General features: G+C 34.6%; 1 protein-coding gene and 1 non-coding gene across 3 annotated transcripts in view; both read right to left on the bottom strand.

Moving 5' to 3' along the window:
* PDGFD (platelet derived growth factor D) overlaps positions 1–24,820 on the bottom strand; it is a 223,476-nt gene that overhangs the window by 116,542 nt on the left and 82,114 nt on the right. The window lies entirely within an intron of this gene.
* Positions 18,734–18,894, bottom strand: LOC138385652 (U1 spliceosomal RNA). The gene has a single exon (XR_011233864.1). It is a non-coding gene; the product is annotated as a U1 spliceosomal RNA (small nuclear RNA).

The following is a 24,820-nucleotide window of genomic DNA, read 5'->3' as shown; positions in this document are numbered from 1 at the left end:
AATGGACATCAGAAAATGGGGGCATGGGATAGTCAAAGTAAATATTTAAATTATCTACGAACTTGGATTATCCTGGAAAAGCACTGAAAAGACAAAATTATACTCTTTTTTACACTAATAGTAAGGACAGTGATAGGCCGAATTTAAGTCTCAAAGTAAATCCTCAGTTTTGACATTCTGAGTTTTTAAAAGAATATTTGAACAAAGGCGCAGAAACCTCAGAAGAAGCACAAATAAATAATGATGTTACCTTCTCAATTATTTTAAGCTGTCATGGAGTTATGAAAGGTCAAAATACAATAAAGAGATTGTAAGATAGGACTGCACAAAACAGAGAGATAAAAGACAAGCTGCTTTTTGATAAAGAGATGTGCTTACGGATAGTAGAGGATACCTAGAAGAAGGAGCTTTGCGGAGTGTCTGATTGAGAAGAGGAAGAAGTGTGGAGAGTCCAGGATTCTGTGGTGGAAGCTGTAAAGAGTCCAGGGACTGGCAGGTAAAGAGAGGAAGACATGACCAGATTGTCATGTTGCCATGAAAGCAGAGGTCTGAGAAGGTCCTAAGGAAAAATAGGTCAGCCACTCACACCCAGTGTCCCAAATAATATAAAGCAAAGTAAAATGGCAAGGCGAGACCTTTACCTCTGCTACTAGAAGGACAATAAAACCTGTGACAAGGGCAGCGGTCACAGAATTGAAGGAGAGTGGCATTGTGAAGTTGATGACATCAATGGAACATCAAAAACGTGTACAAGTTGTCTTTTTTTTTCTGGTTTTCACTGTTAATATCTTTACTTAGGGTCCATCTCATCATGAGTTCAGAACTAAATGATATTAAGAAAAATTTTATATAGAAATACTAGAGCCAGCGCTGTAGGCTTCATTCTATCAGAAATGACTGCATAAAGTTAAAGCAACAGATGGGCAGTTAGACTAAAATGGAAACAATGATATCTGTTCAAACATTGCCAACTGCCATCACTTGGACTCCAAAACAATAATTGACAGAAAACGATCTCACTGATATTCCATAGCTATAGGAGTTTATGTCCCCATATGGCAGGGCCTCCACTGTCAAAGCCTCATTATATAATGAATGTCTTCATTAATACAAGAAACTAAAAAAACTGCTTGCTCTTTTTCAGTTAAATATTCAACAGCAAATCTGTTTAAGTTTTATAAAAAATACGAAAATCTTCGCATGCTATCTATTCTCAGTAATTCAGGTTAAATTATTTTTAAAAATTAAGCAAAAATTGCAAAGTAAGACCAGTGAGAATACACTTTTAAATTCTTTCTCCTTTTGAAAAACATTCTAAACGTATTTTACGTTGTGGCACATGTGGAAGTTAGTTTCAAATTTCCATTGCACTATAACTTTCTATAGTTTTGTGAAGGTCTAAAAAGCTTGGCAGCCAACAAAATGGATGTGTTAAAGTCCTACAGCAAGTTCTGAGAATGGGTTCGTGATTCAGCACCCTGATTCAGTTGGGATGCCATGGAGAAAGGGTGAAGGTGATTGGTTAAATTAAATGCATTATATTCATTCATAGTTGGCCAAATGATTTATAGTACATAGCTAAGGTAAACCTTTTATAACTTTGATAGTGATTAGGAAGCCACTGATTTATTTTAGTCTACCAAAATATAAATGAGTAATCTAGTACACATTTTTGAGAGTACTACAGTGATTTCTGGATTCCATACATAACATCTCATCAGTAACAACCTGTCAGTATCTCTCTTATAGGAATGCTTTTCTATATTATATTTGGTTGCATTTTAGTAACTTTATTGGATATTCTAAAAATCTCAGGCATGCCAAGGCCCTCTCTAAGGAGACCATGTTTTCATCTTGAGGGTAACTTACTGACCCAGATGAATCTGGCCAGCTAGGTAAAAATGAAACTTCAATTCCCAATAGAAAAGATTAAGAAACAATTTTCCAAAGAATTTTAAAATGATTATAAAAACAAAGAGACAAAGCTAAACATTCAAACCCCAATTCTAATTCTACCATTCATTTATTTTTCTGCTCTCCTCTTGCTTGGATGAACAAAGCTAGTCCTTTTAACTCACCATTGTTGTCTCCTAGTTCAGTTCAATCAATCCCTACCTTCCTATTCTCCCCACGATGTCCATATGAGTGAAAAGGTCTTAACACAAACCAACCTAATTGGAAGGTCACTAAAACCCTACTGAGAGCGAGAACAGATGTGGATGTTTTATTTTACAAGAATTGCAAGTCACTTCTTGTTCTTGACAGACTAACCTTTGTGACTAGTACAGGCCGTTCTCAAAGCTATCTTGTTTTCAGGCCACGAGTGCAATTTGAGAGTATGTTGAGATGTAAATCCAATTAGTGGCAGGTCATTCATTTGGTCACTCAAAAAGTGGACATTGAGAGTTATACAATGAACCAAGCACTGCTTCAGTGGTTAGAAAAACAATGGTGCACAAGAATGACAAAGCAGTCATCCTCTTGAAGCTTATTTTTCAATGCAAGTTTCAAACAATAATAAAAAATAATGATAATACCTATCATTTATATAACATTCACCAAGTGAATTGTTTATTGTAAGCATGTTACATATTTTAACTCATTTTACTTTATAACAAACTGTAAGTATTAAACAACACCCCTATTTTAAGGATTAAGATATTGCGGAAAAGAGAAGTTAAGTAACTTGTCCAAGGTCAGAGAGCTGGCAAGTGGCTGTATCTGGGACTGCGGGATTCAGAGTCTATGTGTTTAATCACTCTATCATATTACCTCTCATGAACAGCAAATAAATAAATATACAATGTCAGACAGAGATATGTTCTGTGAATAAGGAAAAGCACAAAGGGAACAGAGAGGGATGGGAGAAGGGAGGATACTAATTTAGATAAAAGAGTCTGGGAAGGCTTCTGTGAGGAGGAGAATATTTGAGGAGAAGCCTGGATGATGAGAGAGGGGAACTTGTGAGAAGGTTTACGTGACGAACATTTCAGGAAGGAGAAACAAAGACCCCATTGCAGGAGTAAACTAAGAGTATTCAAGGAAGAGCAAGAAGATGGGTGGTTGAGGTGGGAGTGAAAGAGTAATCTAAAAGGGCTAGTTTATGTAAGGCCTTGTAGTTCTAAACAAACGGCTTGGATTTCATTCCAAGTTACGGGATTTAAGGGATTTTAAGCAAGGGAGAGACATTTGAGTTATTTTTTAAAGCTTTGTCTGGTTACTTTGTTAAAAACAGATGGGCTAAGAACTGGGCCCTTGAGAAGCACAGTAGCTACAGGTTGAGCAGATGAGGAGGAACCAGTGAACGGGCCTGAGAAAGAGTAAACGGTGTGGCAGGAGATAAAACATAAAGGAAATCATGTCTAAGAGGACAAATGAAGAAAATGTTTCATGAAGAATGGTGTGGTCACTGTGTCAAATATGGCCAGGAGGTTAGGAGGATGGTTGAGAACTGCGGCTGGATTTGGCAAGGGGGAGGTAGTGGGTAACTTTGACAGGAGTGATTTGCAGGGATGGTGGGGGAAGAAAGCTGGGTCTGAAGGGGGTGCGTTGCCAACTAGATTGGAGGAGGTTGGAGAGAAGTAGTAATTATTCAGGGAAGAATTCTTTTGGGAAGCAGAGAAACACCACAGTAGATGAAGTGGCCATGAGAATATGTCTTCTACTATGAAGGTACTTCAGTATGTTATGTATTGATGGGAATGATCCCATGGGATGGAGAAACTGAAAAGGCAAGAGAGAATAAATGATAAATCAAGGGGCACAATTCTTGCATAGGAGGGCGGATTTGGGCTTTAAGGAGGAGTAGGAAGAGTTCATTGCTTGCAACAGGAAGGCAGGCAGAGCATATGGGTATAATGCAGTAGGCTGGCAGGATTGATGGTGTGAAGATGACATTGGTCTCCCCTATCTTCTATTTTCTCAGTGACATAAGAAGGAGTGGAGGGAAGCAGGGAGTGCTAAAAGATTAAGGAATACGAAGAATGTATGAAATAGTCATTTTAGAACACGAGAGTAAATTGAATAGGAAAACATAATTGAATTTCAGACCAATGCTGAGAGCTCACTTGAGATTGTACTCAAAAAATTTAAATGCAACTAGCTGATAGAAGGAGCACTAGACTAGATAAGTGGACATTTTGGTTCTAACACCAATTTTGCCACTTACTGGACATGTTCCTTTAGACAAGGCACCAAACCTTTCTGGGCCTCAGTTTACTCATCAGTCCAGTGAGAGAAGACTGTGGGTCTGTCTCACTCTGAGGGATCCAGAAATTTGTCCTGGTGACCACTGGCATCTAGTGTCCAAGGTCCAGGGTACTCAATGTCTTTTAGGGTATGGAAAAGTCCTGAAAGATAAACAACTGTCCCTCCCCAATCTCCAGCAGTGCCCACTCCTGGTGACAAACACAGGAACAGAGGATCACACCAAGGGGCCTTCCAACTCAAAGACCAACTATAAGCTTAATTGTTTATGTCAGGGGAAGCTGGATTAAACTGATGGATAAACCATACATGCATTTAATTCACCACTATCAATCCTCACTCTTGTCTCCCAAAGTATTTTTTAGACTGATAATAGGTTGCCAGCCAGGAAAAATGAACAGAAGTTGAGTTTGTCCTTGTTATTTCCTCAGGCCTTAGAGGTACTAACGAGCAGTGAAACAGTCTACAGATTACGGCCAAGAAAAGGAAGAGCCAGCATAGGGTGATACGGAAATAAAATATTTGTCCTTCATTATTATGGAAACCACTGTCATTAACTAATATAATGATCAAACATAAATGCCATCAGCAATAATATGCAATAGTAGCAAAGAAAGTTTTGTACCCAGGTATTGCCAGCATGGTATTTGGTTACATCTTGCCACCATAAAATGAGAAAAATTAATTTTAATTGTATTGGCCATAAGGCCCCCAACATGAACTGAAAATTAGTTGCCAGGGACAAGGCAATTATTAAAGGCAATACATCAAATTCTACTCGAATGATCAGTGGGGTGCTGCAGGCATTGCTGTTAGTGACCTTTCTAGTTGACACCTTCATTAATGATGTGTAAAAAGAAGACTAGTATGTGAATGGATTTTCCAAACTGATTCCACCGTGGGAGTTATACCAAACGCAAGCTTCCAACATCACAGTAATAACTAAAGTAGAAATGAATACAAATGTTCCTGGGAGGAGAAAATTCAAGGCAGGCAATTGTATAGTGAGAGAACACAGGCAGATGGGAAAAATTCTAGGGGAAAATCTTTAATAGTAACTTGGTGATTCCTTAAAAAAAAAGAAATCTGTGATTACACAGATCTCAAATAGTTTTACTATTGACCTTTATTGAATAAAAATGCCTTCCAGATATTATAAACACTACTGTTTCATCTATAAAATGTAAACAAATATAGTAAAAATATATACATAGTCAATGTGCTTTTTTTTCTTTTATGTAAACAAAATATTTTTGGGACAATTTTTAAAGTGAGGTTAAATACATAACATAAAATTAGCCTTTTAAAAGTGAACAGTTCAGTGGCAGTTAATACATTCACAATGCTTTGCAACCACTAACTCTATCTAGTTCCAAAACATTTTCATTACTGCAGAAGGAAACCCTGTATACATTAAGTAATTGCTCCACATTGCCCCTCCTCCTTGCCCCAGCAATCACCAATCTATGTTTTGTCTCTGTGGATTTATGTATCCTAAATATTTCATTTAAATAGAGTCATATAATCCGTGACCTTTTGTATTAGATTTCTTTCATTTATGTTTTCAAGACTTATCCATGTTGTAGCATGTACCAGTGTTTCACCCCTTTTTATGGCTGAAGCCAATGTGCTTTTGAATTGCAACATTAATTTTAAAGCACAATACGGACATCCCACTTCTGAGGGAAAATAATGAACAAAACCCAACAGAAATCCAGCAAAACCTAGCCCATCCTGACTAATAGAACTCTTAAGGAAAGAAGAGAAGAAAGGAGCTTATTTCATTAATTTTACTACCAGGAATCCTTCATGAAATGAAAGATGCTACGGTTAGAAAGCCCTTTCTTTACTTTTTAAGTGACATTTAGCTCTTTACTCATGAGACGCCATAAATATTTATTAATTACTGATGAGCTGGAAGGTTTGGAGCTCCTGGCACACTGTCTATGATGCAGAAGGTCCTCAGTCCATGTCTGTTCAATGATGTGCAGTAAGAATAGGAGACTACGTGGGTTCTTTTGATGTGTGTTTGTTCCTGTCCAACGGGGGCTAACGCAATACGTCTGACATGAGCAGGGGGAGTTGTTTCTGCTTCTAGTGTCAATGTCATTGATTCCCAGAGTCATCATGAACCTGTTTCTAATCTGATAGCTCCCCATCCACACTGGGGCTTGTGGAACTGGTTGCTTTTGTAAAAAATGTCCTGAATAGGTTGTATATAGAAGTCAGAGAAGATCTTCCTTCTTCCCTTTTAAATTTACATCTCCAATATAACTTTCTTCCTTTCTTGATGGCTCTTGTCAGAAAGACCCAGTGGGATCTTTATTCTAACTGTGTCTAGTACAGAATTTCTACATTTTTATTCACTGTCAAAAACACAGTGAAGTAGTTTATGAGGTAGAATATTGGTCTTAACTGTGACTTTCCATCTTATGATTTTAAGTCGTACTTTTCCTATTATTTAGTTGATATGCGTATGATTTAACTGAACAAATACTTTCTTATTATGAAATCTGGAATGGTGAACTCCTCTGAAGAACCTCAGTCGACTGAACTGAAGTTGGACAGCAATCTAATTTGATTTCCTAATGACACCTTAGAAGGGAAAAAATAGACCCTTTTTATATTGCAAGAGTTTTTAGAAAGAATACTAAGAAGCTGAGAAAAGTCCATTTAAAATGTACAAATTTTCCTCCAAGGAGACATTATTTTGTCCTCGCTTGTATTTTAGATAGTTGGGCAAAAGTACCATGCAAAATAACTGAAATTTAACCCTTTGTATATGTCTGTCTTTCCATAAATGTGTATTTTAAAAACTGTGGTCATATTACTTATGTAACTCAAGTGAGATGGCAATTAATTCCTACAGAAATTAATAGTTTCCCACAGAGCTTCTAGATTATATTTAGTTTATTACTGAAATGCTTCATATTGGTACACTGTTCCTATGAAAATGTGTTAATTAGCCATAATAACTATAAATTGAAGATAAACTATTTATATCTTTAATGTAATTTCAGTCATCTATAAAACCAAATTGTATTCACATAAAAATAAATTTAGAGGGCCAAATCAACTATTTGGAACATGGTTTCTTCTAGAAGGTACAGAACAAGAAGCATATATATTCAACTGAGCAGGACCTTACAAACACTTGCATAATCCAAAGAAATCAAACCAGATACAATGCTGAGACACAAAACAACACATGCTCACCATAAAATCTGATGAATCTATAAAATTGGATGGAACAATGCCCCAAACTCCTGAGGCTTCCAAATTTCAGGACAGTCTTGGTTATGATGGTACTCTGTCACATAACAGACATAAAAAAGATTTATAGCAAGAGGCAGCACAGAGATATTTATGAAAGTAGAAGGTTCATGAATTACAAAAAAAGTAAAAGAGGCCAGCAAAAGACGAGGCATGACATATTTCCCAAGATAAACTTGCTGGAAGCCCATGCTGTCCACCATTCCAGCACACCATGAGACACACAGGCCAGTCTCCAGAGAGCTCTATACCAAATACTGCAGCAACAAACACTGGCTTAGCCAGGTTACATGTTTATTTCATAACTAGGTTTTGACTATTGGGAAATGATTCCTGCAAAGGAGGAGGAAAGCTTCATGTTGCTGAGAAATGAAGCTTTGATAAAAATGACAACTGTGTATTTACACAGTATCCTTCACAGTCTAGCTGCTCAATGTTCTCACCCAGACATACCCTGTTGACCTTTACCAGTGATGATGTATTCACTTCTTAGTTCTGCCCAATGTTGGTCAAAGAATGATGAAATAATCTATTTTCCCCATTAAGTATGTGTGAATTTAAAAGAACTAAGGCAACCTCAATAAGAAAATAGGCAAAATACTTGTACAAGCAACACGAACACACACATGAAAAATGGGTAAGGAACATGAAAAATGTTCAATCATATTAGAAATAAAATCATTACATGAGCAATGAGGTACCATATTTAGCATCACATTGGCCCAGTCTTTGGAAAGCACAATTAGAATAGAAAGGGAGAAAAGAAGATAAAGATGGTGGAGAATAGACAGGCCAGGAGAAAGTAGTGATGGCAAATGTAGAGAATGCTCTCAACTTGTTTTTCTTGAGAGGAAGAGAAATAAAATACTAGCTAGAGGGGAATAGAAGGGTAAAGGGAAAAGTGTTTATTTGTTTTTAGATGAAACATACTTGAGCAAGTTGAAATGTCAAAAAGAAACTACTAGTAAAGGGAAATAGGCTAGAGATAGAGGAGACAACTGCAGTGTCAAGGTAAGAATCCCAGAAGAGGAGGAGAGAAACCAAGCACAGGTGGAGAGGACCAGCCTCGGAGCAAGTGTCAACGTTTCTAAGGCCATGAGCAAATACCTTAACGTTTCTAAACCTAATTTCTTATCTTTAAACTAAGAAAAACAATAGCCATCACTCAGAAAATATTATGCAAATAGCATCTGGCATATAAAAGTTTATTTATTTTAATTTTGATTTTTTAATACAAAATATACTTGTTCCTACCAGTGGCTTTTACACAAATGTCATGTCTGATCAAAAGCAAATTCTCTGGCAGAGAAAAGGATGTGCTACTCCAGTGTACTACAAAACACCAGTTCATTTCAAATAAATCATTTATAAGGAATTAACAGTCTAGCAAACAGAGCCAGATTCAGCAGCAGGTATTTACTGGAAGGAACATAGACTTTAGAGTCATACAGATGTGCATTTGAATTCTAGCCCTGTCAGTTTCTAGCTCAGTCTTATTTCTTGCTGTAAGTTTGATACTTAGAATAGTACCTGGTTTAATAAATATTTATTAAATAAGAGAATAAATTTTTTTTAACTTCTTGAGTTTTGGCTCCCTGATTTGTAAATGGGATTAATAATTCAAGCAATAGAAAGAACATATTGAAGTAGTAATATAGTGCCTAGCATTTAGTTGGATCTATGTAGTAAATATCACTCTTTAGTAGTAATAGAAAAAATAATTATTTGAAGAATTAAGAAAAAGTTAAATAAATCATAAATCTATTATTCTTAAAATCTGAAATACACTATGAGAAAGTGATAAGTTTAAAATATATTTTACTTGGAGAAAACTTTCCAGAATTTGTGCTGAAGTGACACCTAGATATTGATGTGTTATTTCCCCAGTTTGAGTGCTTTGAAGGTGTCCACTACACTGATCCAATGTACTACAGAAATTACCACTAAAGCACACGCATAATGGAACCGTTGCCACAGAAATGGTATTTTGCCACCCTGCTCTCTTCATTTGGATGTGCTTCCTTCATATGAAGGAAAAACAAACAAACAAATAAAAAAAAAAACCCCAAAACAAAAATAAAATGCTGAGAGTACTATTTCTCATTTAAGCTGTTCTTTTTTACCTTTTAAAATAATATGCCTAATAAAAAACAAAAATCAACAAGCAGAGTCAGAATCTTCACCCCATCTCAAAATTAAAAGATTAACCTATAATATGACATAGAATTGCTAAAAATCCTCTTTACCCCCAAACCTATAGCTACTTTTATTTACATAAAGTCTATCAAACAGCAAGGATTTTTAAAATATGGAAATGGGAACGAGGGACAGAATAATCTCTATACATGTCAGATTATCTACAAATATAAACACATCCTATGTCCAAGTTGTGTCTATTCTATATTCTTTACCTATGTGGAACAATGACAGACTGTTTAATGTGAAGTAACATTTTTATTTTCACAGTTAATCTCTGTCTAGAAATTTATAGTGGGTTGAACAGGGTCCCTCAAAAACATGTTCAAGTCTTAATCCTGGTATCTATGGATGTGACCTTATTCGGAAATAAGGTCTCAGCAGATGTAATTAGGTTAAAGATCTTGGGATGAGATCATTCTGGGTTTAGGGTGGGCCCTAAATCCAATGACTGGTGTTCTCAGAAGAGAAAGGAGACAGTGATTTGGGACAGAGACGCAAAGGGGAAGGCCAGCTGAAGATGGAGACAGAGGCTGGAGTAAAACAGCCACAAGCCATGGAACACCAAGGACTGCTGGGACTCACCAGAGACTAGGAGAGGGGCACGGAACAGATTCTCCCCCAGAACCTCCAAAAGATACCAACCCCACCAACACCTTGATTTCAAACTTCAGCTTCCAGACCACGAGAGAATTAATTAATGTTGTTTAAAGCCACTAAAAACTGACCTTTGTTGAGTCCTGTCTATGCAATAAAAACTATGCTAAGTGCTCTGCATTTATTGCCTCATTTAATTTCACAAAATCCTGGGAAGAAAGTATTATCCTCATTTTGCAGAGGAAGAATTTAAGGCTCGGAGAAGGGACTTAATGATTTTAAGGTCATCCAGTAATCTGAAGTATAGGCCAAAATTTGAGCCCCAGGTCTTTTTGACTTCTAAGCTCATTTTCCTTTTTCTCCAAGCTGCTCCTTGATTTTAACAAGAGATTTTTCACCTTTCACAAAGGTTTCTGATGGGGAGAGGAGGAGGGGAGAGTAAGTGGGGAAATGGAATGGGAGAAAATGTGTTTCTTGTTTTGAGGTTTAAAGTAAAAATAAAAATTAAAAAAACAATTTCTCCAATAGTATCATCACTTTTACATTCTAACAGAACACTAGTTTTGGTTAATTATGGATGAAAGTGAAAAATATTTTTGTTTGAGTGCTAGTATAACTATCTTATGCTTTAAAAACATATTCTTCCTTTATAGCATGACAGTTGCTTCTCAGAAAACTTATAAAAAATTGCATTGCAAAACAATCATTTATTTTTATATTTATATTTTAATAAAAGGTTTAAAACAATTATTTCATATAAAAATCACTGCATTTTTAATGTACTAGCAATGAATACTTAGAAATTGAATTTAAAAACTTCCAATATCATCAAAAAACACAAAGTTCTTCAAGATGAATCTAACAAAATATGTGCAAGATTTGAAAGCATAAAACTACATGATATTAATAAGAAAAATTAAAGAACATTGGATTAGAAAAGCCAATAATGTTAAAATGTCAATCCCTTCTAATTTGATACACAGAATCAAAGTAATCCGAAACAAAATTCTACAGAAATATTTTTTGTGGTAACAACTGGCAACCTGAGTCTATAATTTATACATAAAACAAAGGGCCAGAAATAGCTAAAACAATTGAAGAAAACAAAATTGAAAGTCTCACAATACTTGCTTTCAAGACTTATTACAAAGTAGCAATAAACAAGATAATTTAATATTATTACAATGATAGCCATATACATCCATGAACACAACAGAGTCCAGTAATAGAGTCTAGAAATAAACCCATGTGTATATATATATATGTGTGTATATATATATATGTATGGTCAATTGATTTGCAAAAAAAGATGTCAAAAATCCAATATAGAAAGATTAGTCTTTCAATAAATCATTCTGGAACAACAGGGCATAGAAATACAAAGAAAATAACTTCGACCCTTACCTTACACCATCCAAAAATAATTATCTTAAAATGATCACAGACCTAAACATAGAGCCTATAAACTTGTAAAAGAAAATATAGAATATTTTTGTGACAAAGATTAGTCAACACTTTATTAGAACACAAAAAGCATGAACCATAAAAGAAAACAAATTGATAAACTGGACCTCACCAAAATTAAAAACTCTTGGACAAATACTTTAAGAAACTGAAAAGATAACCTCAGACTGGGAGAAATTATTTGCAAAATGTATATGTGAAAAACAACTTTTACAATTCAATGATAAAAACAATTCAACACTTGGTGGGCAAGAGATTTGAAGAGACAGTTTGCTGAAGAAGAGGTATGGACAGCACGAAAGCAAATGAAAAGATGCTCAACCTCAGTAGTCACTAGGGAGGTACAAATATAAACCATAATGATATATCAAGACATATCTACTAAAATGGATAAAATTACACAACAAAAACAATATTAAGAACTGACAACAGCGAATGCTGGCAAAGGTTTGGAACATCTGGAACTCTCATACATTGTTGGTGGGAATGTGCAAAGGATTAGACCCTTTGGAAAATAGTTTGGAACATACACTTACCACACTGGTAGGTATTTATGCCAAAAAAATGACAACACAGACCTGTATACAAATGTTCATAGGAGCTTTATCTAGAATAGCCAAAAAGATAGAAAAACTCACATGCCCATGGACATTTGAATGGATAAGCAAATTAGAGGCTCTCCATACAATGGAAAACCATTCGGGAATAAAAATGAATGGATTATGGATACACGCAACAACATAGATGAATCTGCAAAGCATTGTACTGAGAGAAGCCAGACACATACTGCAGGATTCCATTTATATGATATTCATAAAAAGGCAAAACTAAAAGGACAGAAAACAGATCAGTATGGCCAGGGCATGAGGATAGGGGAGGAGACTGATTACAGCTGAGTACATGGGGATATTTTCAGGTGACAAATTTATTTCATATCTTGATTTTGGTGGTGACACAACTGTTCATATTTGTCAAAATTTGACCTGTACACCTAAAAATGGTGAATTTTACAATGTGCAAATTATATCTCAATAAATCAGTCTATAAAAAATTTCAATGTCAAAAAGGAGTATTTGGAGCCAGGGAGTTTCAGAGTAGCTATAAAACAGTATTTGTCCTTCTGAAGTTTTATTAACATAGGTGTATGTTCCAAAAAGTCTGACATTCCCGAGCAAATATAAATCCTAAACAAATATAATCTCTATATGTATATTTTATTTAAAAATAAATACCTTTCTCTTATAACTGTCAGCACTATCATTAGCACATAACTCTTAAACATCCTTATACCTCTATCATTCATTGTTTTGATAAACTAAGCACAAAGTACTTCTTTGTAACAAGTGAAACACCCCTCTCCGAGGTGAACATTTTCCATAAATGTTTTAGCTCTAGATTGTTACAGCATTAACATTTTAAAATTAGGTAATTCAAATCCAATTCTTTAATTAATTTATTGACTTCTTTCAATTTACATTATATTAATAAAAACTCCGCTTTTTAGCATTTCCCATGTGCTATGCATTTTTTTTTCCTCTTCTGAGGCCTTGTCTACCTAAGGAACTACAACTAATCCTTCAAGGCTGCTCGAGCAACCTTCCTCCCCAAGACTGCTGCTGTTGATTCACCAATTTCTCCCCTGCATTCCGGGGCATCTAATCCATTTCCAGGATACTACCCCTCTGACATTTATTTTTCTCTTCTACTAAAACAAGAACAGGATTCTAGCTTATATATCTTTATTTTCCTAACCTCTAGCAGACTGCCTAACAACTAAAAGGTTCTAACTACAAGTTTGCGTTGAAAATAAATCATTTTGAGTATCAGTTGTCATTTCACTGTAATGGGAGATTTAGCCTCTGCAATAGAGTGGTCAAAATGGATGATAGCCTGAGGAGAGACTTCAGAATGAAATGATATTTGAAGGACAATATACTAACTCTTAATTTGATTTTACTTGCTTGTCATTTGTTTCTTTTTCATAACGGCATTGTGACATCCCAAAAGATCGACCAATGGAGTTTGCATCAGAAACATGCAGTATGAAAGCTGCAAAGGATTGTACAGATCCACTACGTTATGAATCACATTTTGACTGTGTCTTGGCATCTTCCCTCCTAAATCTGACTTTTGCCCAGATCAGCAACCCAGAGCAGTTCCAAGGGTCCAGGTGCGCTTCAGTGTGATGACTTTACATGCTGATCCATAGGCTTCCTTCTTCCTGGACCAGGCTTCACCATCCCCTTAGACCAGGTGAACATGGTTCTCCGGATCAAGAGGAGCACAGTCCTGCTTATAATGGGCCTGGGTACACAGCTGGGTGAGATGGACATAAAGAAGGTATCACTGTTTTTTCTCAGTGCAGGGCTGGGGAAATATTGAAAGATCCCTTCTGGGTTGCTAGTTCAGATCGAATTACACTGCCCATGGTTAAATTTGGCAGAGGTTGGCAGCCAAAGAGAATTCTGACTGGCTCATTAGTAGAGATTCCTATACACATTTCTGCACGTCCAGCTTATTAACAAAGCAATAAGTGCTTAATACCTATTTATTAGATAAATGAACAAACCTATTATGTGCCAAGCCTGATCTAGGAACCGCTTTTCCCATATGGTGTATTCATGTGTATATTTTTTATAACATCTTTACTGAGATATTCATATACCATATAACTCACCCATTTAAAGTATACAATTCGATGTTTTTTTGTATATTTCATTATCAATTTTTAAAAATTGTAGTAAAATACATTTAATATAAAATTTTCCATTTAACCATTTTAGTGTACAATTCAGTGGCATTAATTATATTCACAATGTTGTGCAACCATCATCACAATCTACTTCCAGAATTTTTCATCACTTCAAACAGAAACTCTACAACCATTTCCTCTTCCCCCAGCCACTGGTAACCTCTAATCTACTATCTATATCTATGACTTTGCATATTCTAAGTACATCCTACAAGTGAGATCATATACTATTTGTCCTTTTGTGTCTTATTTCACTTACCATAATGTTTTCAAGGTTCATCTATGTTTGCAACATGTATAAGAACCTCATTGTTTTTATAGCTGAATAACAGGTCAAAATATGAAAGGTCAAACTGCATAGCTTATAGAAGACAGGTGTATATCTCCATGACACTGGGGTAAGCAAAGAATTCTTAGCCAAGACATAAAAATGCTAGTCAAAAAGAAAGAAAAAAATGTTAAAACTGAACCAATTATGAAAGTCTGTTCTTTTTAAAAGACACCAAAACAAGAGAGCAAAAAAGCTAGATGCAGAGTAAGAGAAATTTTGCAACATATATAACCAATAATGTACCAGTATTCTGACAAGCATATTTTAACACCCTACATTGGGGGTGGTGGGGAGAGGGGAAGACACACAGATACCCTAATTTTAAAACCGACAAAAAACCCAAGCGTCCATCAACAGATGAATGGATAAGCAAAATATGCAATATATAATATATACAATGAAATATAGTGTGGGTGTTTTTGATACATTCTAAGTTAAGTTTTTCCAGTGGTTTTTTTGTTTGTTTGTTTGTTTCAAGTAGTTATAACTTGAACACTAATGTTAAAGTTCAGGTAGGTACTGACTTCTCCTATTCTAGTACAATTTAGACTTGTCAATGCCTCTATTTCCTATTCCTCCTTTTTTGGTCATGTTTCATAGAATGTTTCCTAATTGAGATACCATCCCCTCTAGTCAAGGCTAAGCTTTCTTAAGGTAGGAGTGGCGGCAGGAAAGGTTTTCAAAGACATTTTATGTGGAACTGTGGTATAAGGGCTAACACATCTGCTGACTCCATGCCCAACAGTTCCTAGTGTTTCTGTCTGCCACACGAAAACAAATAACTTCAATCAGCATCCAGTTACAACCCTGGGCCAATGCTTCCTGGGACATTTCTCATCCTTGCTCTTGGCCACAGAAAAGGCAATCTCCTCCATCTGTTCTTCCCAGTCTGTCATACGACCTGGCTCTGTATATTCTTCTTTCCTGACTTTACCTAATAAAAAGATATTTCTGAACGCAAATAGAGTATGTGAGACTACATAACTGATGTTATCAATCTGATTTGAAATGGCTCACTTAAGGTTTGAATTAAATTATTTTTTGTTAGGCTGTAAAAATATCGAGGTGGCAGCTCAATATCTCAGAATATCTTAGAAATAATAACTTATATTAATTAAATATGTTTATGCAACCACTTAAATCCTCAATTTACTGCAGCACTAACCAACCGACAATTGACACACAAAGAGAATAGATTATTATGTTCTTACAAACATCCTCTAAATGGCTGCAGTAAAAAAAAAAAAAAAAGAAAAGAAAAGAAAAGTAAATTCAAAGCTACTTCCTACTGACAAGGGGGCATGTTTGAAAATTCATGTTAAGGAGAGAAACAAAAATATCTTTAATAAGATTAATCACCATTATCCACAACAGATATGCTAATGAATTTACTGATTAGATATGCAACATTCTCTAGAGATACAAACAGTATCTGTCAGTGCTATTAATTTTATTCTTTTGAAACTTTGTGAATGTCTATTTTCTCTAAACAACAACAAAATAAAATTAACAAACCCTCTAATTTTGAAGTTTTGGGGTTATATAAATACTTTGAGGAGCTTCCCCGGAGATCCAGCAAACTAGGGCAAATGCCCCAGGTTCCAAGCTTTGGAAAGGACTAACAGACATCCATTCAATTATGCTGCTAAATATTACAGAATCAGGACTGGCAGGCTTTTGAGGTAAGAAAGGTAGTTTTCTCCTAAAGCAAAAGATCTTGAGAACTTTCTAAAAATATGCATACTCAGCCAATATACCAATATCATCAACATTAAGGTAAAACAGGAAACCTCTTGAAGAGTCCTTTAATGGAAGAGTCCTTTAATGATTCCTCTTCCCCTCTATGATGCTGTTGTAGATGTGTGTGTGTGTGTGTGAGAGAGAGAGAGAGAGAGAGAGAGAAAGAGAGGGAGAAAAGGAAGGGAGGGAGATAGAGAGAGAGAGAATACTTATTTTGATAAACAAGCAGAGGGGGAAACTAACGAATCTGGGTTCTGCAATAATTAGACAAGGGATCCTGGGAACATCATTGAATCACAGACTTCTCTTCCTAAAAATTAGAGAGGAATTTTTAAAAAAATCACTAAATGCAACCTCATCAAAAATTCTAAATTACCTCAAAAGGCAGAGGAGGAGGAGAGTGGAGGACCAATGGAAGGAGGGAGAAGAATGAAGAAAGAAGCAGTCAACTTCAGAAAATGTGAGGAACTCATTCAGGGTTTTATGGTAAGTTGCAGAGTCTGGATTTGGGGGTCCAACACACTGAGCTTCAAAGGCTTCACTCTGAACCTACCTCATGCAGACCATGACTCTGAGATCTTCCACATGAAGTCAGTGATGGAAGAACAAAGACATGCATAGCATCCCAAAAATAGACCCTTCATGGTCAATTTCACAATGCGTTCATAAGGTAGAAAATAAAATAGCGTTGTCTTTACAGCGTGTCCTTTCCCACTGAGCTCAAACACTTCACAGACATCACCTAAACCTATGTTGATGTGCTGGGTTCATTAATTAAATTACCAGGTGATGAATACCTCGACCGGGCTTACAAGGCAATCCAGTGGAAGTGCTGATAAACATCCTGGATGAATTACACTTTCAAAGTAAAAAGGGTAAAAAATACAGTTGCCTGAATTGTTCCAATCATTATAGATAAAATATCTGGTTGGTTAACTAAGATATTTTAATTTTTACTTGGAAAATTCGGTGTCCTATATACAAATTTGCATGGACTGACAAGATACAAAGTTGCAAGTATGTTTATTGTTGAAACATAAAGAAGCAGCAGCAACATGGCCTAGTAAAAATGGAGGAAAATGACCAAATTTTATAAAGCAATGCCATATCTTCCTCATCTTCAAGAGCTTTTGATATACTCTGACGGGAATTATAAGTCATGATTTGTCAAAAATCCTTTTTCTGGGGCTCTATAACAAAAACATAAAGATAAATTTAAAAAATACCAAAAACACAGTTGAATTAAGTTGGAGGGAATGCTTTTTCATATATATAGTCATAGAGGTTAGAAATGATCAGATACTTCAAGGGATAAAGAAGTGCTAACAATGTATTTCTTTCAGGGATCTACACTAGGTCTGGTCTCATTACTGTAAAATCTGAAGAGTGAGAACTCAGTAAAGCTCCAAGTGAGATGATGCAATGCTGTCATAGTAGGTTTCAGACAAGTAATGAGAAATAACACTTTACACAGTAGGGAATAAATTCCCTAACCTAACACCCAGAGATAGCACAGTATAAAGAAAGTGTTAGGATAAATCAATACCTGTTATAATATTAAGAGTTTATAAAAGAATCCTGAGGGTATCTTGAGCGCCTTCATAAACATATTTTAGAAGGTAATGATAGAAAATCCCCTGGTGCCACTGTCTAAAGCTCTGGGCTCAGTCAGCATTACTGATTGATCCCAGATAGTACTGACATAGTTCATATGATCAAATCACATGATCAAATCACACCTGCCCTTTGAGAATTAGCTCCAATATTTTCTTTCTTGAGGTCTTAAAAGTAAAAGTACTTATACGACCAAATTCCTGGAGAATTTGGTTTGTACATCTCCAAATATTTACTCTCTACCCTAAATCATATATTTCGATTCTTCCCATAGTAACTGTGGACCAAATATGGGCCAGCCATTGTGCTAGGTGCTGGTGGACACAGGTGAGTGTAGTACGAAGATGACTGAGCTTATCTCGAGACTCTGAAGGAAAGCACTCTGTCATTCATTTAGTCTTCTCCCTAGATATGCTAAATATATAAGTTATTTGTAAATGAAATAAAATGTGTGTATTCATGTCAAGTCAGCTCCCATGATTATATACATCCTCTCATTATTTGTGTATTTTTATTTATTAATTAATTTATTATTATTACTTTTTTAAAAATTTAAAACACAGGGGAAAGCATAAACGCAGTCCCCCACTACCACAAATTATGCAGTTGAGTTTTCCACATTTGAGGAAATCACAGGGGTCAGCACACCCTGCGTGCAATGGATAAGCCTCACCCTGGGAAAACCTTCGTGATCATGGTGTCTCCCCTGCCAGGTAAGTAGAGTATCCATGCAAATACTAAAGGAGCTATTTCTGTACGTGGACATTCTGGGGAGTGTGACATATTTTTTGAGGCAAGGTCAATCAAGACCTCGTGGTGTTTCTGAATTACACTTTGAAACTCATTTCTTTTCAAAGAGTAGGTAACTGCTAAATCTTTATTAATGGATTCAATAATTATTCTGACCATATTAAATAGTCATTTAAAAATGTATTGACTATTTTTTCTTGTTTCATATATATGAAGAAACAAGCAAAGGTACTTTAAATTTGAAATTCTTTCATTAGAATTCAATCATATTAAGCGCACATGCACATATACACATACATTTAAAGTCTAATCAAAGTATCTCCAAATTTACCATGAAGAATCTCCTGATCTCCCTTCAGGTAAGAGAACAAGACTGGAAGAAAACAATGAGGTTGGCCAAGTGCATTTGTTTCCTTTAGCAAGCCAGGCTAATTCTAAAAATTATTAGATTCAAGTAGAAAAACAGAAATTTTAAGATACGTTGAAGGATAAATGGTCTCTGTTCATTCTTATGATCTAACTAGAACTAAATGAATTTCTAGTCTTGAATTTCCTGCAGACTCCTTTCTTTAATCAACTAAAACATTTTGAATACATAGAGCAGTTATGCTCGTCTGGTATTTGCAGCAATGGCAGATAAGGAAAACGTATTAAACCTGAGTTAATTAAAATGCTTTTGCTTTATTTCTCTGGTTGTTTCATGGGAATAATGCTAATAAGATTGCAGGGGAGAGAGAATTATATGTGTGAAACTGCCATGAAAATTTCAGTTAAGTGAAAGAGAATAGCGCATTATCACTCACTTAAAATGTTAACGCATTAAAGAGTAAATTTCTTTCCTATGTAATTGTTTTTAACATATGAGATCAGAAAGCAGCTGGTTGGGCTGTATCACTTCTCCATGTAGAAAACTGAAGGGATAACAATAATGGCAACCCTGTACTTCCTTAAGTTATCTTGTTAAACCACACCCATACCCTAGGTGGTGGAGATCAATGTCTGCATTTCAAAAATTAAGTACAGAATCAGGATTGGCACCAAAATCTGTCTAGCTCCAGAGTTATTGTAACTAACCACCAAACTGCTTTGTTTCTTGACTACTTTGTGCAGGCAATGGACACATATTTAACCCCAAATGAGGAAAGACATTTTCATTAAAACATAAAACAATAATGATTATTTTCTTCTTTTGCTGTGACTACCTCTCTTGCTGTAGCTTTTGTAATTTAGGTTTAAAAGAGATGTCTCAAGATTTCACTATGTACAGCCAGTTTAATAATGCTGGTAATTAGTAAATAGCTATCACAGCTATTATGTACATAGGTTCTTCATTTCACATGGTATTAAATTAGGATTGACCAATACTGATTAATTCATTAAAGATATTGATGAGCAATGTGAGCAAATATCTATTTGTGTATTTGTGGATCTATTACTTTATAAATATTTGGATATAATTTAAAAATTGTAAGAATAGTGCAAAGAATTTATAAATACCTTTTACCAAGATTTTGACATTTTATAACACTGGTTTTTATTTTTCTCTCTTTCCCTTTCTCCCATATGCCTGTGTGTGTGCGTATTTTTTTCCTGAATTCTTTCAGAGTAAGTTGCAGACATGATATCCCCTTACCCCTAAACATTTCAATGTGTATTTTCTAAAACCAAGGAATTCTCTTACATAACATAGATGCAATCATTAAAATCAAGAAACTGACATTGATACAATACTATTATCTAATCCACAGATGTTACAAAACTTAGGCAGTTTTTAAGTTGTCCCAATAATGTCTTTAAGAGCACATGAAAACCCAAGGTCATGCATTGTATTCATGAGATGCATTGTCATGTCTCTTTAGCCCCTTTTATTTTGAAACAGTTTCTGAGTCTTTCTCTTTCATGATACTGACATCTTTGAAAAGTACAGGCCAATTATAATATTTTCTATAACAACCATCAATTTGGGTTTGTCTGATGTTTCTTCATGATTAGATCCAGTTTGTGCACTTTTGGAAGGAATACCACAGCAGTACTACTGTGTCCTTTTCAACATATCATTATCATGAGGCACACGCTGTCAACCGGCAGTTATTTTTGATTATTTGGTTAGGGTGGTATCTGCCATGTTTTTCCACTTTAAAATTATTTTACCTTTTTTAATTAATAAATAACTTGTTAAAGAGATTTTTGAACAAAGAGAGTATTCCATTAATGTTTCTTGCCTGAATCAACTGTTAATACAATGGCTGGCAAAGGGTACTTTTCTAATTCCATCAGTCCTTCTACATTTATCAGATGACTTTCTACTGAAAAAGAGCTTTACCGATATGGGCTCATGGATTCTAACCTTACTCAATAGTTATAATCTTCTCTTATCATAATTTTGATGTTCGTATTATCCAAGATTTGGCCAGTGGAAGCCCCTACATGCTGTCCCCTGTGTCCTTTTGACATGTCCCCATCATTCTTTGAACACTTCCTCATCTTTCAGCACAAAAAGCTTTCCTTAGCATACAGGATAATCTTGGAATTTTCCTGCCCCAGCCCTGAAATCAGCCATTTCTCCAAGAAGTCTTGGTCCTTTTATCAGAGAATGATATTTGGTAACCAAAATTTAGGCACTAAGTGTTCATTCCTAATACAGTGTCATGGATGCTAGACCTCAGAGAGTAGAGCTAGGGAAGAGACTGTATCTAGCTATTTATATTTCAAACCCTTAGTTCACACCAGCACATCAAATACAAATCCAACATCTCAAGGGTCATTCTATCCTTCCCTCTTTCTGTATCTGTAACTGTCTTCTCCAACAGTGAGAAACCTGGCTCTCATTATCCACAAGAGATACAGATATACTGTCTTAATCACAGAATGAATAGAAGGTAGTTTCAGAATTACCGACCCATGCCTCTAAAAGAATTACTAGAATTCAACATGTTTAGAGTTTTTTGTTTTTTTGTTTTTTGTCCCAAAGGAAAAAGAGCAAATACTGTGTTCAAGATCACTTGTGTTGATTCCTTGTTTTGTCTTTGGTGAAATCATGCTATTAATTTATAAAATGATTGCATCTATTTTTTTCTCCTTATATTCAGTTTTAGGATTTTCTGCCATTCTTTATTTTTCATTTATTTTTAGGTATAAAAATATTAACATGGTTCCAAAAGTCAGGACCATACACAAAGGTATATTCGAAGAGAATACAATCCCATCCCTCACCCCTTCATTTAAAACTGTCCATCTCATTTTCACTCATTCTTTCTAGGTAACTCATTAGTCTCTAATATTTTCTTCCTGTGTTTCTCTTTATCCATATGAGGAAATACATCTATATTTTCTTTTTTCTTCTTCTTTCTTATAAAAAAGTAGAATACTATAGATATTCTTTAAGTACCTTAATATTTTTACTTAATATATTAATATATTCTGAAAATAACTTCATGTCAGTTCATAGACATCATACTTCTTCTTTTTTTTTTTTACAGGTGCACAGAACTCAATTCTATGAATATGTCATAGTTTATTCAACCACCTGCGTATATATGGACTTCTTAGATCTTTCCAATGTGATGGAATTACAAATAATGTTGAAATGAATAACTTATGCATATACATTTTCATTACTGTTGAAGGTGTATCTTCAGAATAAATTCCTGAAAAAGAAACTACTGAGTGAAAAGGTAAATGCGATGCATATGTAGATATGTTAGATATTACTATTAATAAAGTCTTTTCCTATAAGTTAAACTGAACATCTTTACATAATATGTAGATATGTTAGATATTGCTAAATTCCCTTCCTATAAGTTGCACTAAATATCTTTATATGTTTGTAAGACACAAATGTAAATATTGTAAATATACATATGTGTATATGTATTATATGTACATATGTGTATGTATATTGATACACATACATATACAAGTTGTTTACGCCTTTTGCCCATTTTTCTCTCAGGATTTAAAAAATCTTTTCCCTTCATTTATTAAACATTTCTGATATATTTTTAATAGTACTCCTTTATCTTTGATAAATATTGGAAATATTTTCTCCCAGTTGTCTTTTGTCAATTGTCTTTTGACTTTATTTAAATCGCTTTTTGAAATGCAAACAATAAAAATATTTTTACATGTAGGCAATCAAATTTGTCTATCTTTTCATTTATTAAATCTGGATTTTGAGTCATAGTTATAAAGCTTTTCCCTAAAAATTCAAGTTAAGAAGGAATTCATCCATGTTTTTATCTAGTATTGTATGCTTTCATTTTTTTTTAAATTTTTTCCAGGGGCTCCAGCCCCATTTATTAAAAAGGTTCATCTTTACTCTAGTGATTTGAGATGCCACCTTTATTATACATTCGTATGTGCTTGAGTCCATTTCCAGATTTTCTCCTCTAGTCCATTAGTCTATATTTACATTCATGTGTCAGTACCATACTGTTTTAATTATAGAGACTTTATAATATATTTTAATGTCTGGTAGGGTTATCCCTGCTTTGCATATTTTTCTGTTTAGGTTTTTGGAATATTTTTTTCTACTTTTGCATGCTTATTTTTCCATATGAAATTCGATATCAGCTTGTTTAGTTCCACCAAATACATTTAATATTGATTTTGGAGATTCATTACATTTATAAAACATAATAAACGGATAAATTAACTTAGTGTGAACTCACACCTGATACTGAGTATCCAATACCAAAACAAGTTATATCTTTTCATTTATTATATCTACTTTTAAGTGTTTCAGTAGTGTATTAAAATTTACCACAATTAACTTTTGCACATTCCTTGTTAAACTTTTTCCTGTGTATTTTATTTTTCTGCTATTATAAATGGAGTTTTTCTGCAATTACATTCTCTAGTAGTGTTTGTATACATTAAGATATTGATTCCTGTATGTTAATTTTATAGACTGCTATTTTATTGAATTCTTTTAATATTGGAGTTAGTTTTATCATTGACTATCTAAAGTTTTCTAGGTACACAATCATCATCTACAAATAGAAATAGTTTACTTCTTCTTTTCAAGTTCTTATGCCCCAAAATTGATTTCTCTTTCAAATTGCATTAAAGAAAACCTCTAGGACAATGTCAAAGGATAGTAGATATAGGAGGAAATCTTGACTTATTTCTGATATTAGTGAAAATACCTCTAGTGTGTTTCCCCATTAAGTAAAATTCTGTTAAAATAATGTAGTGTATATATATTTTTTATCATATAGTGTGCTCACTAATTTCTATTTTGAGTTCTGTTTTCCTCAAACAGGTGTTGAATTTTGTCCAAAGCTTTACCAGGATATTTAGAGATTAGAAATATGTATTTCCTCTTTCAGAAATGTATGAGTTTGGATGAGATATTCATACAAATATCTAATACAAAAGCATCTTTGAAATTCACTTGATATTCTTTTCACGAGTTGCATAATACATGAAAATAAAAAAATATATTAAGTCCTTATCTTTTTCTTTAAAGCTCCAACCCTCTTTCTTTCAAATCAGGGAATAATAGGTATAGAAAAAGTATATCACAACATTGGCTTTTACAAATATTTGTACATTCTCTATGTGAAATCATGTTTGGGGAAGCATAACGAGATGATATAACGTGATTACCTTATAATCCAGTATTAGTTTTATCCTCAAAATTAGCATAAAAAGGGATTCTACTATATAAGCTGCAGCTGAAGACAGTTCATGCTAATAATTTTCTGGCACTATCAGCATTACAATTAAAAAAAACAACGAAAAGGCTTGTACATAGTAAATGGTTGTAATTAATTGCAATTAAAGAAAAGTACACAAACAGGATTCCAGTTAACCTAAGTTTTGTATAGATAATCCAACTGAAGAATACCAGCAAGGAATCATCATGGCATTATTTATTTTATGTAAAGTTTTAA

Source organism: Eulemur rufifrons, chromosome 6, assembly GCF_041146395.1.
Source record: "Eulemur rufifrons isolate Redbay chromosome 6, OSU_ERuf_1, whole genome shotgun sequence".
In the NCBI taxonomy this organism is placed as follows: domain Eukaryota; kingdom Metazoa; phylum Chordata; class Mammalia; order Primates; family Lemuridae; genus Eulemur; species Eulemur rufifrons.
This window is presented reverse-complemented; position numbering and strand designations above follow the sequence as displayed.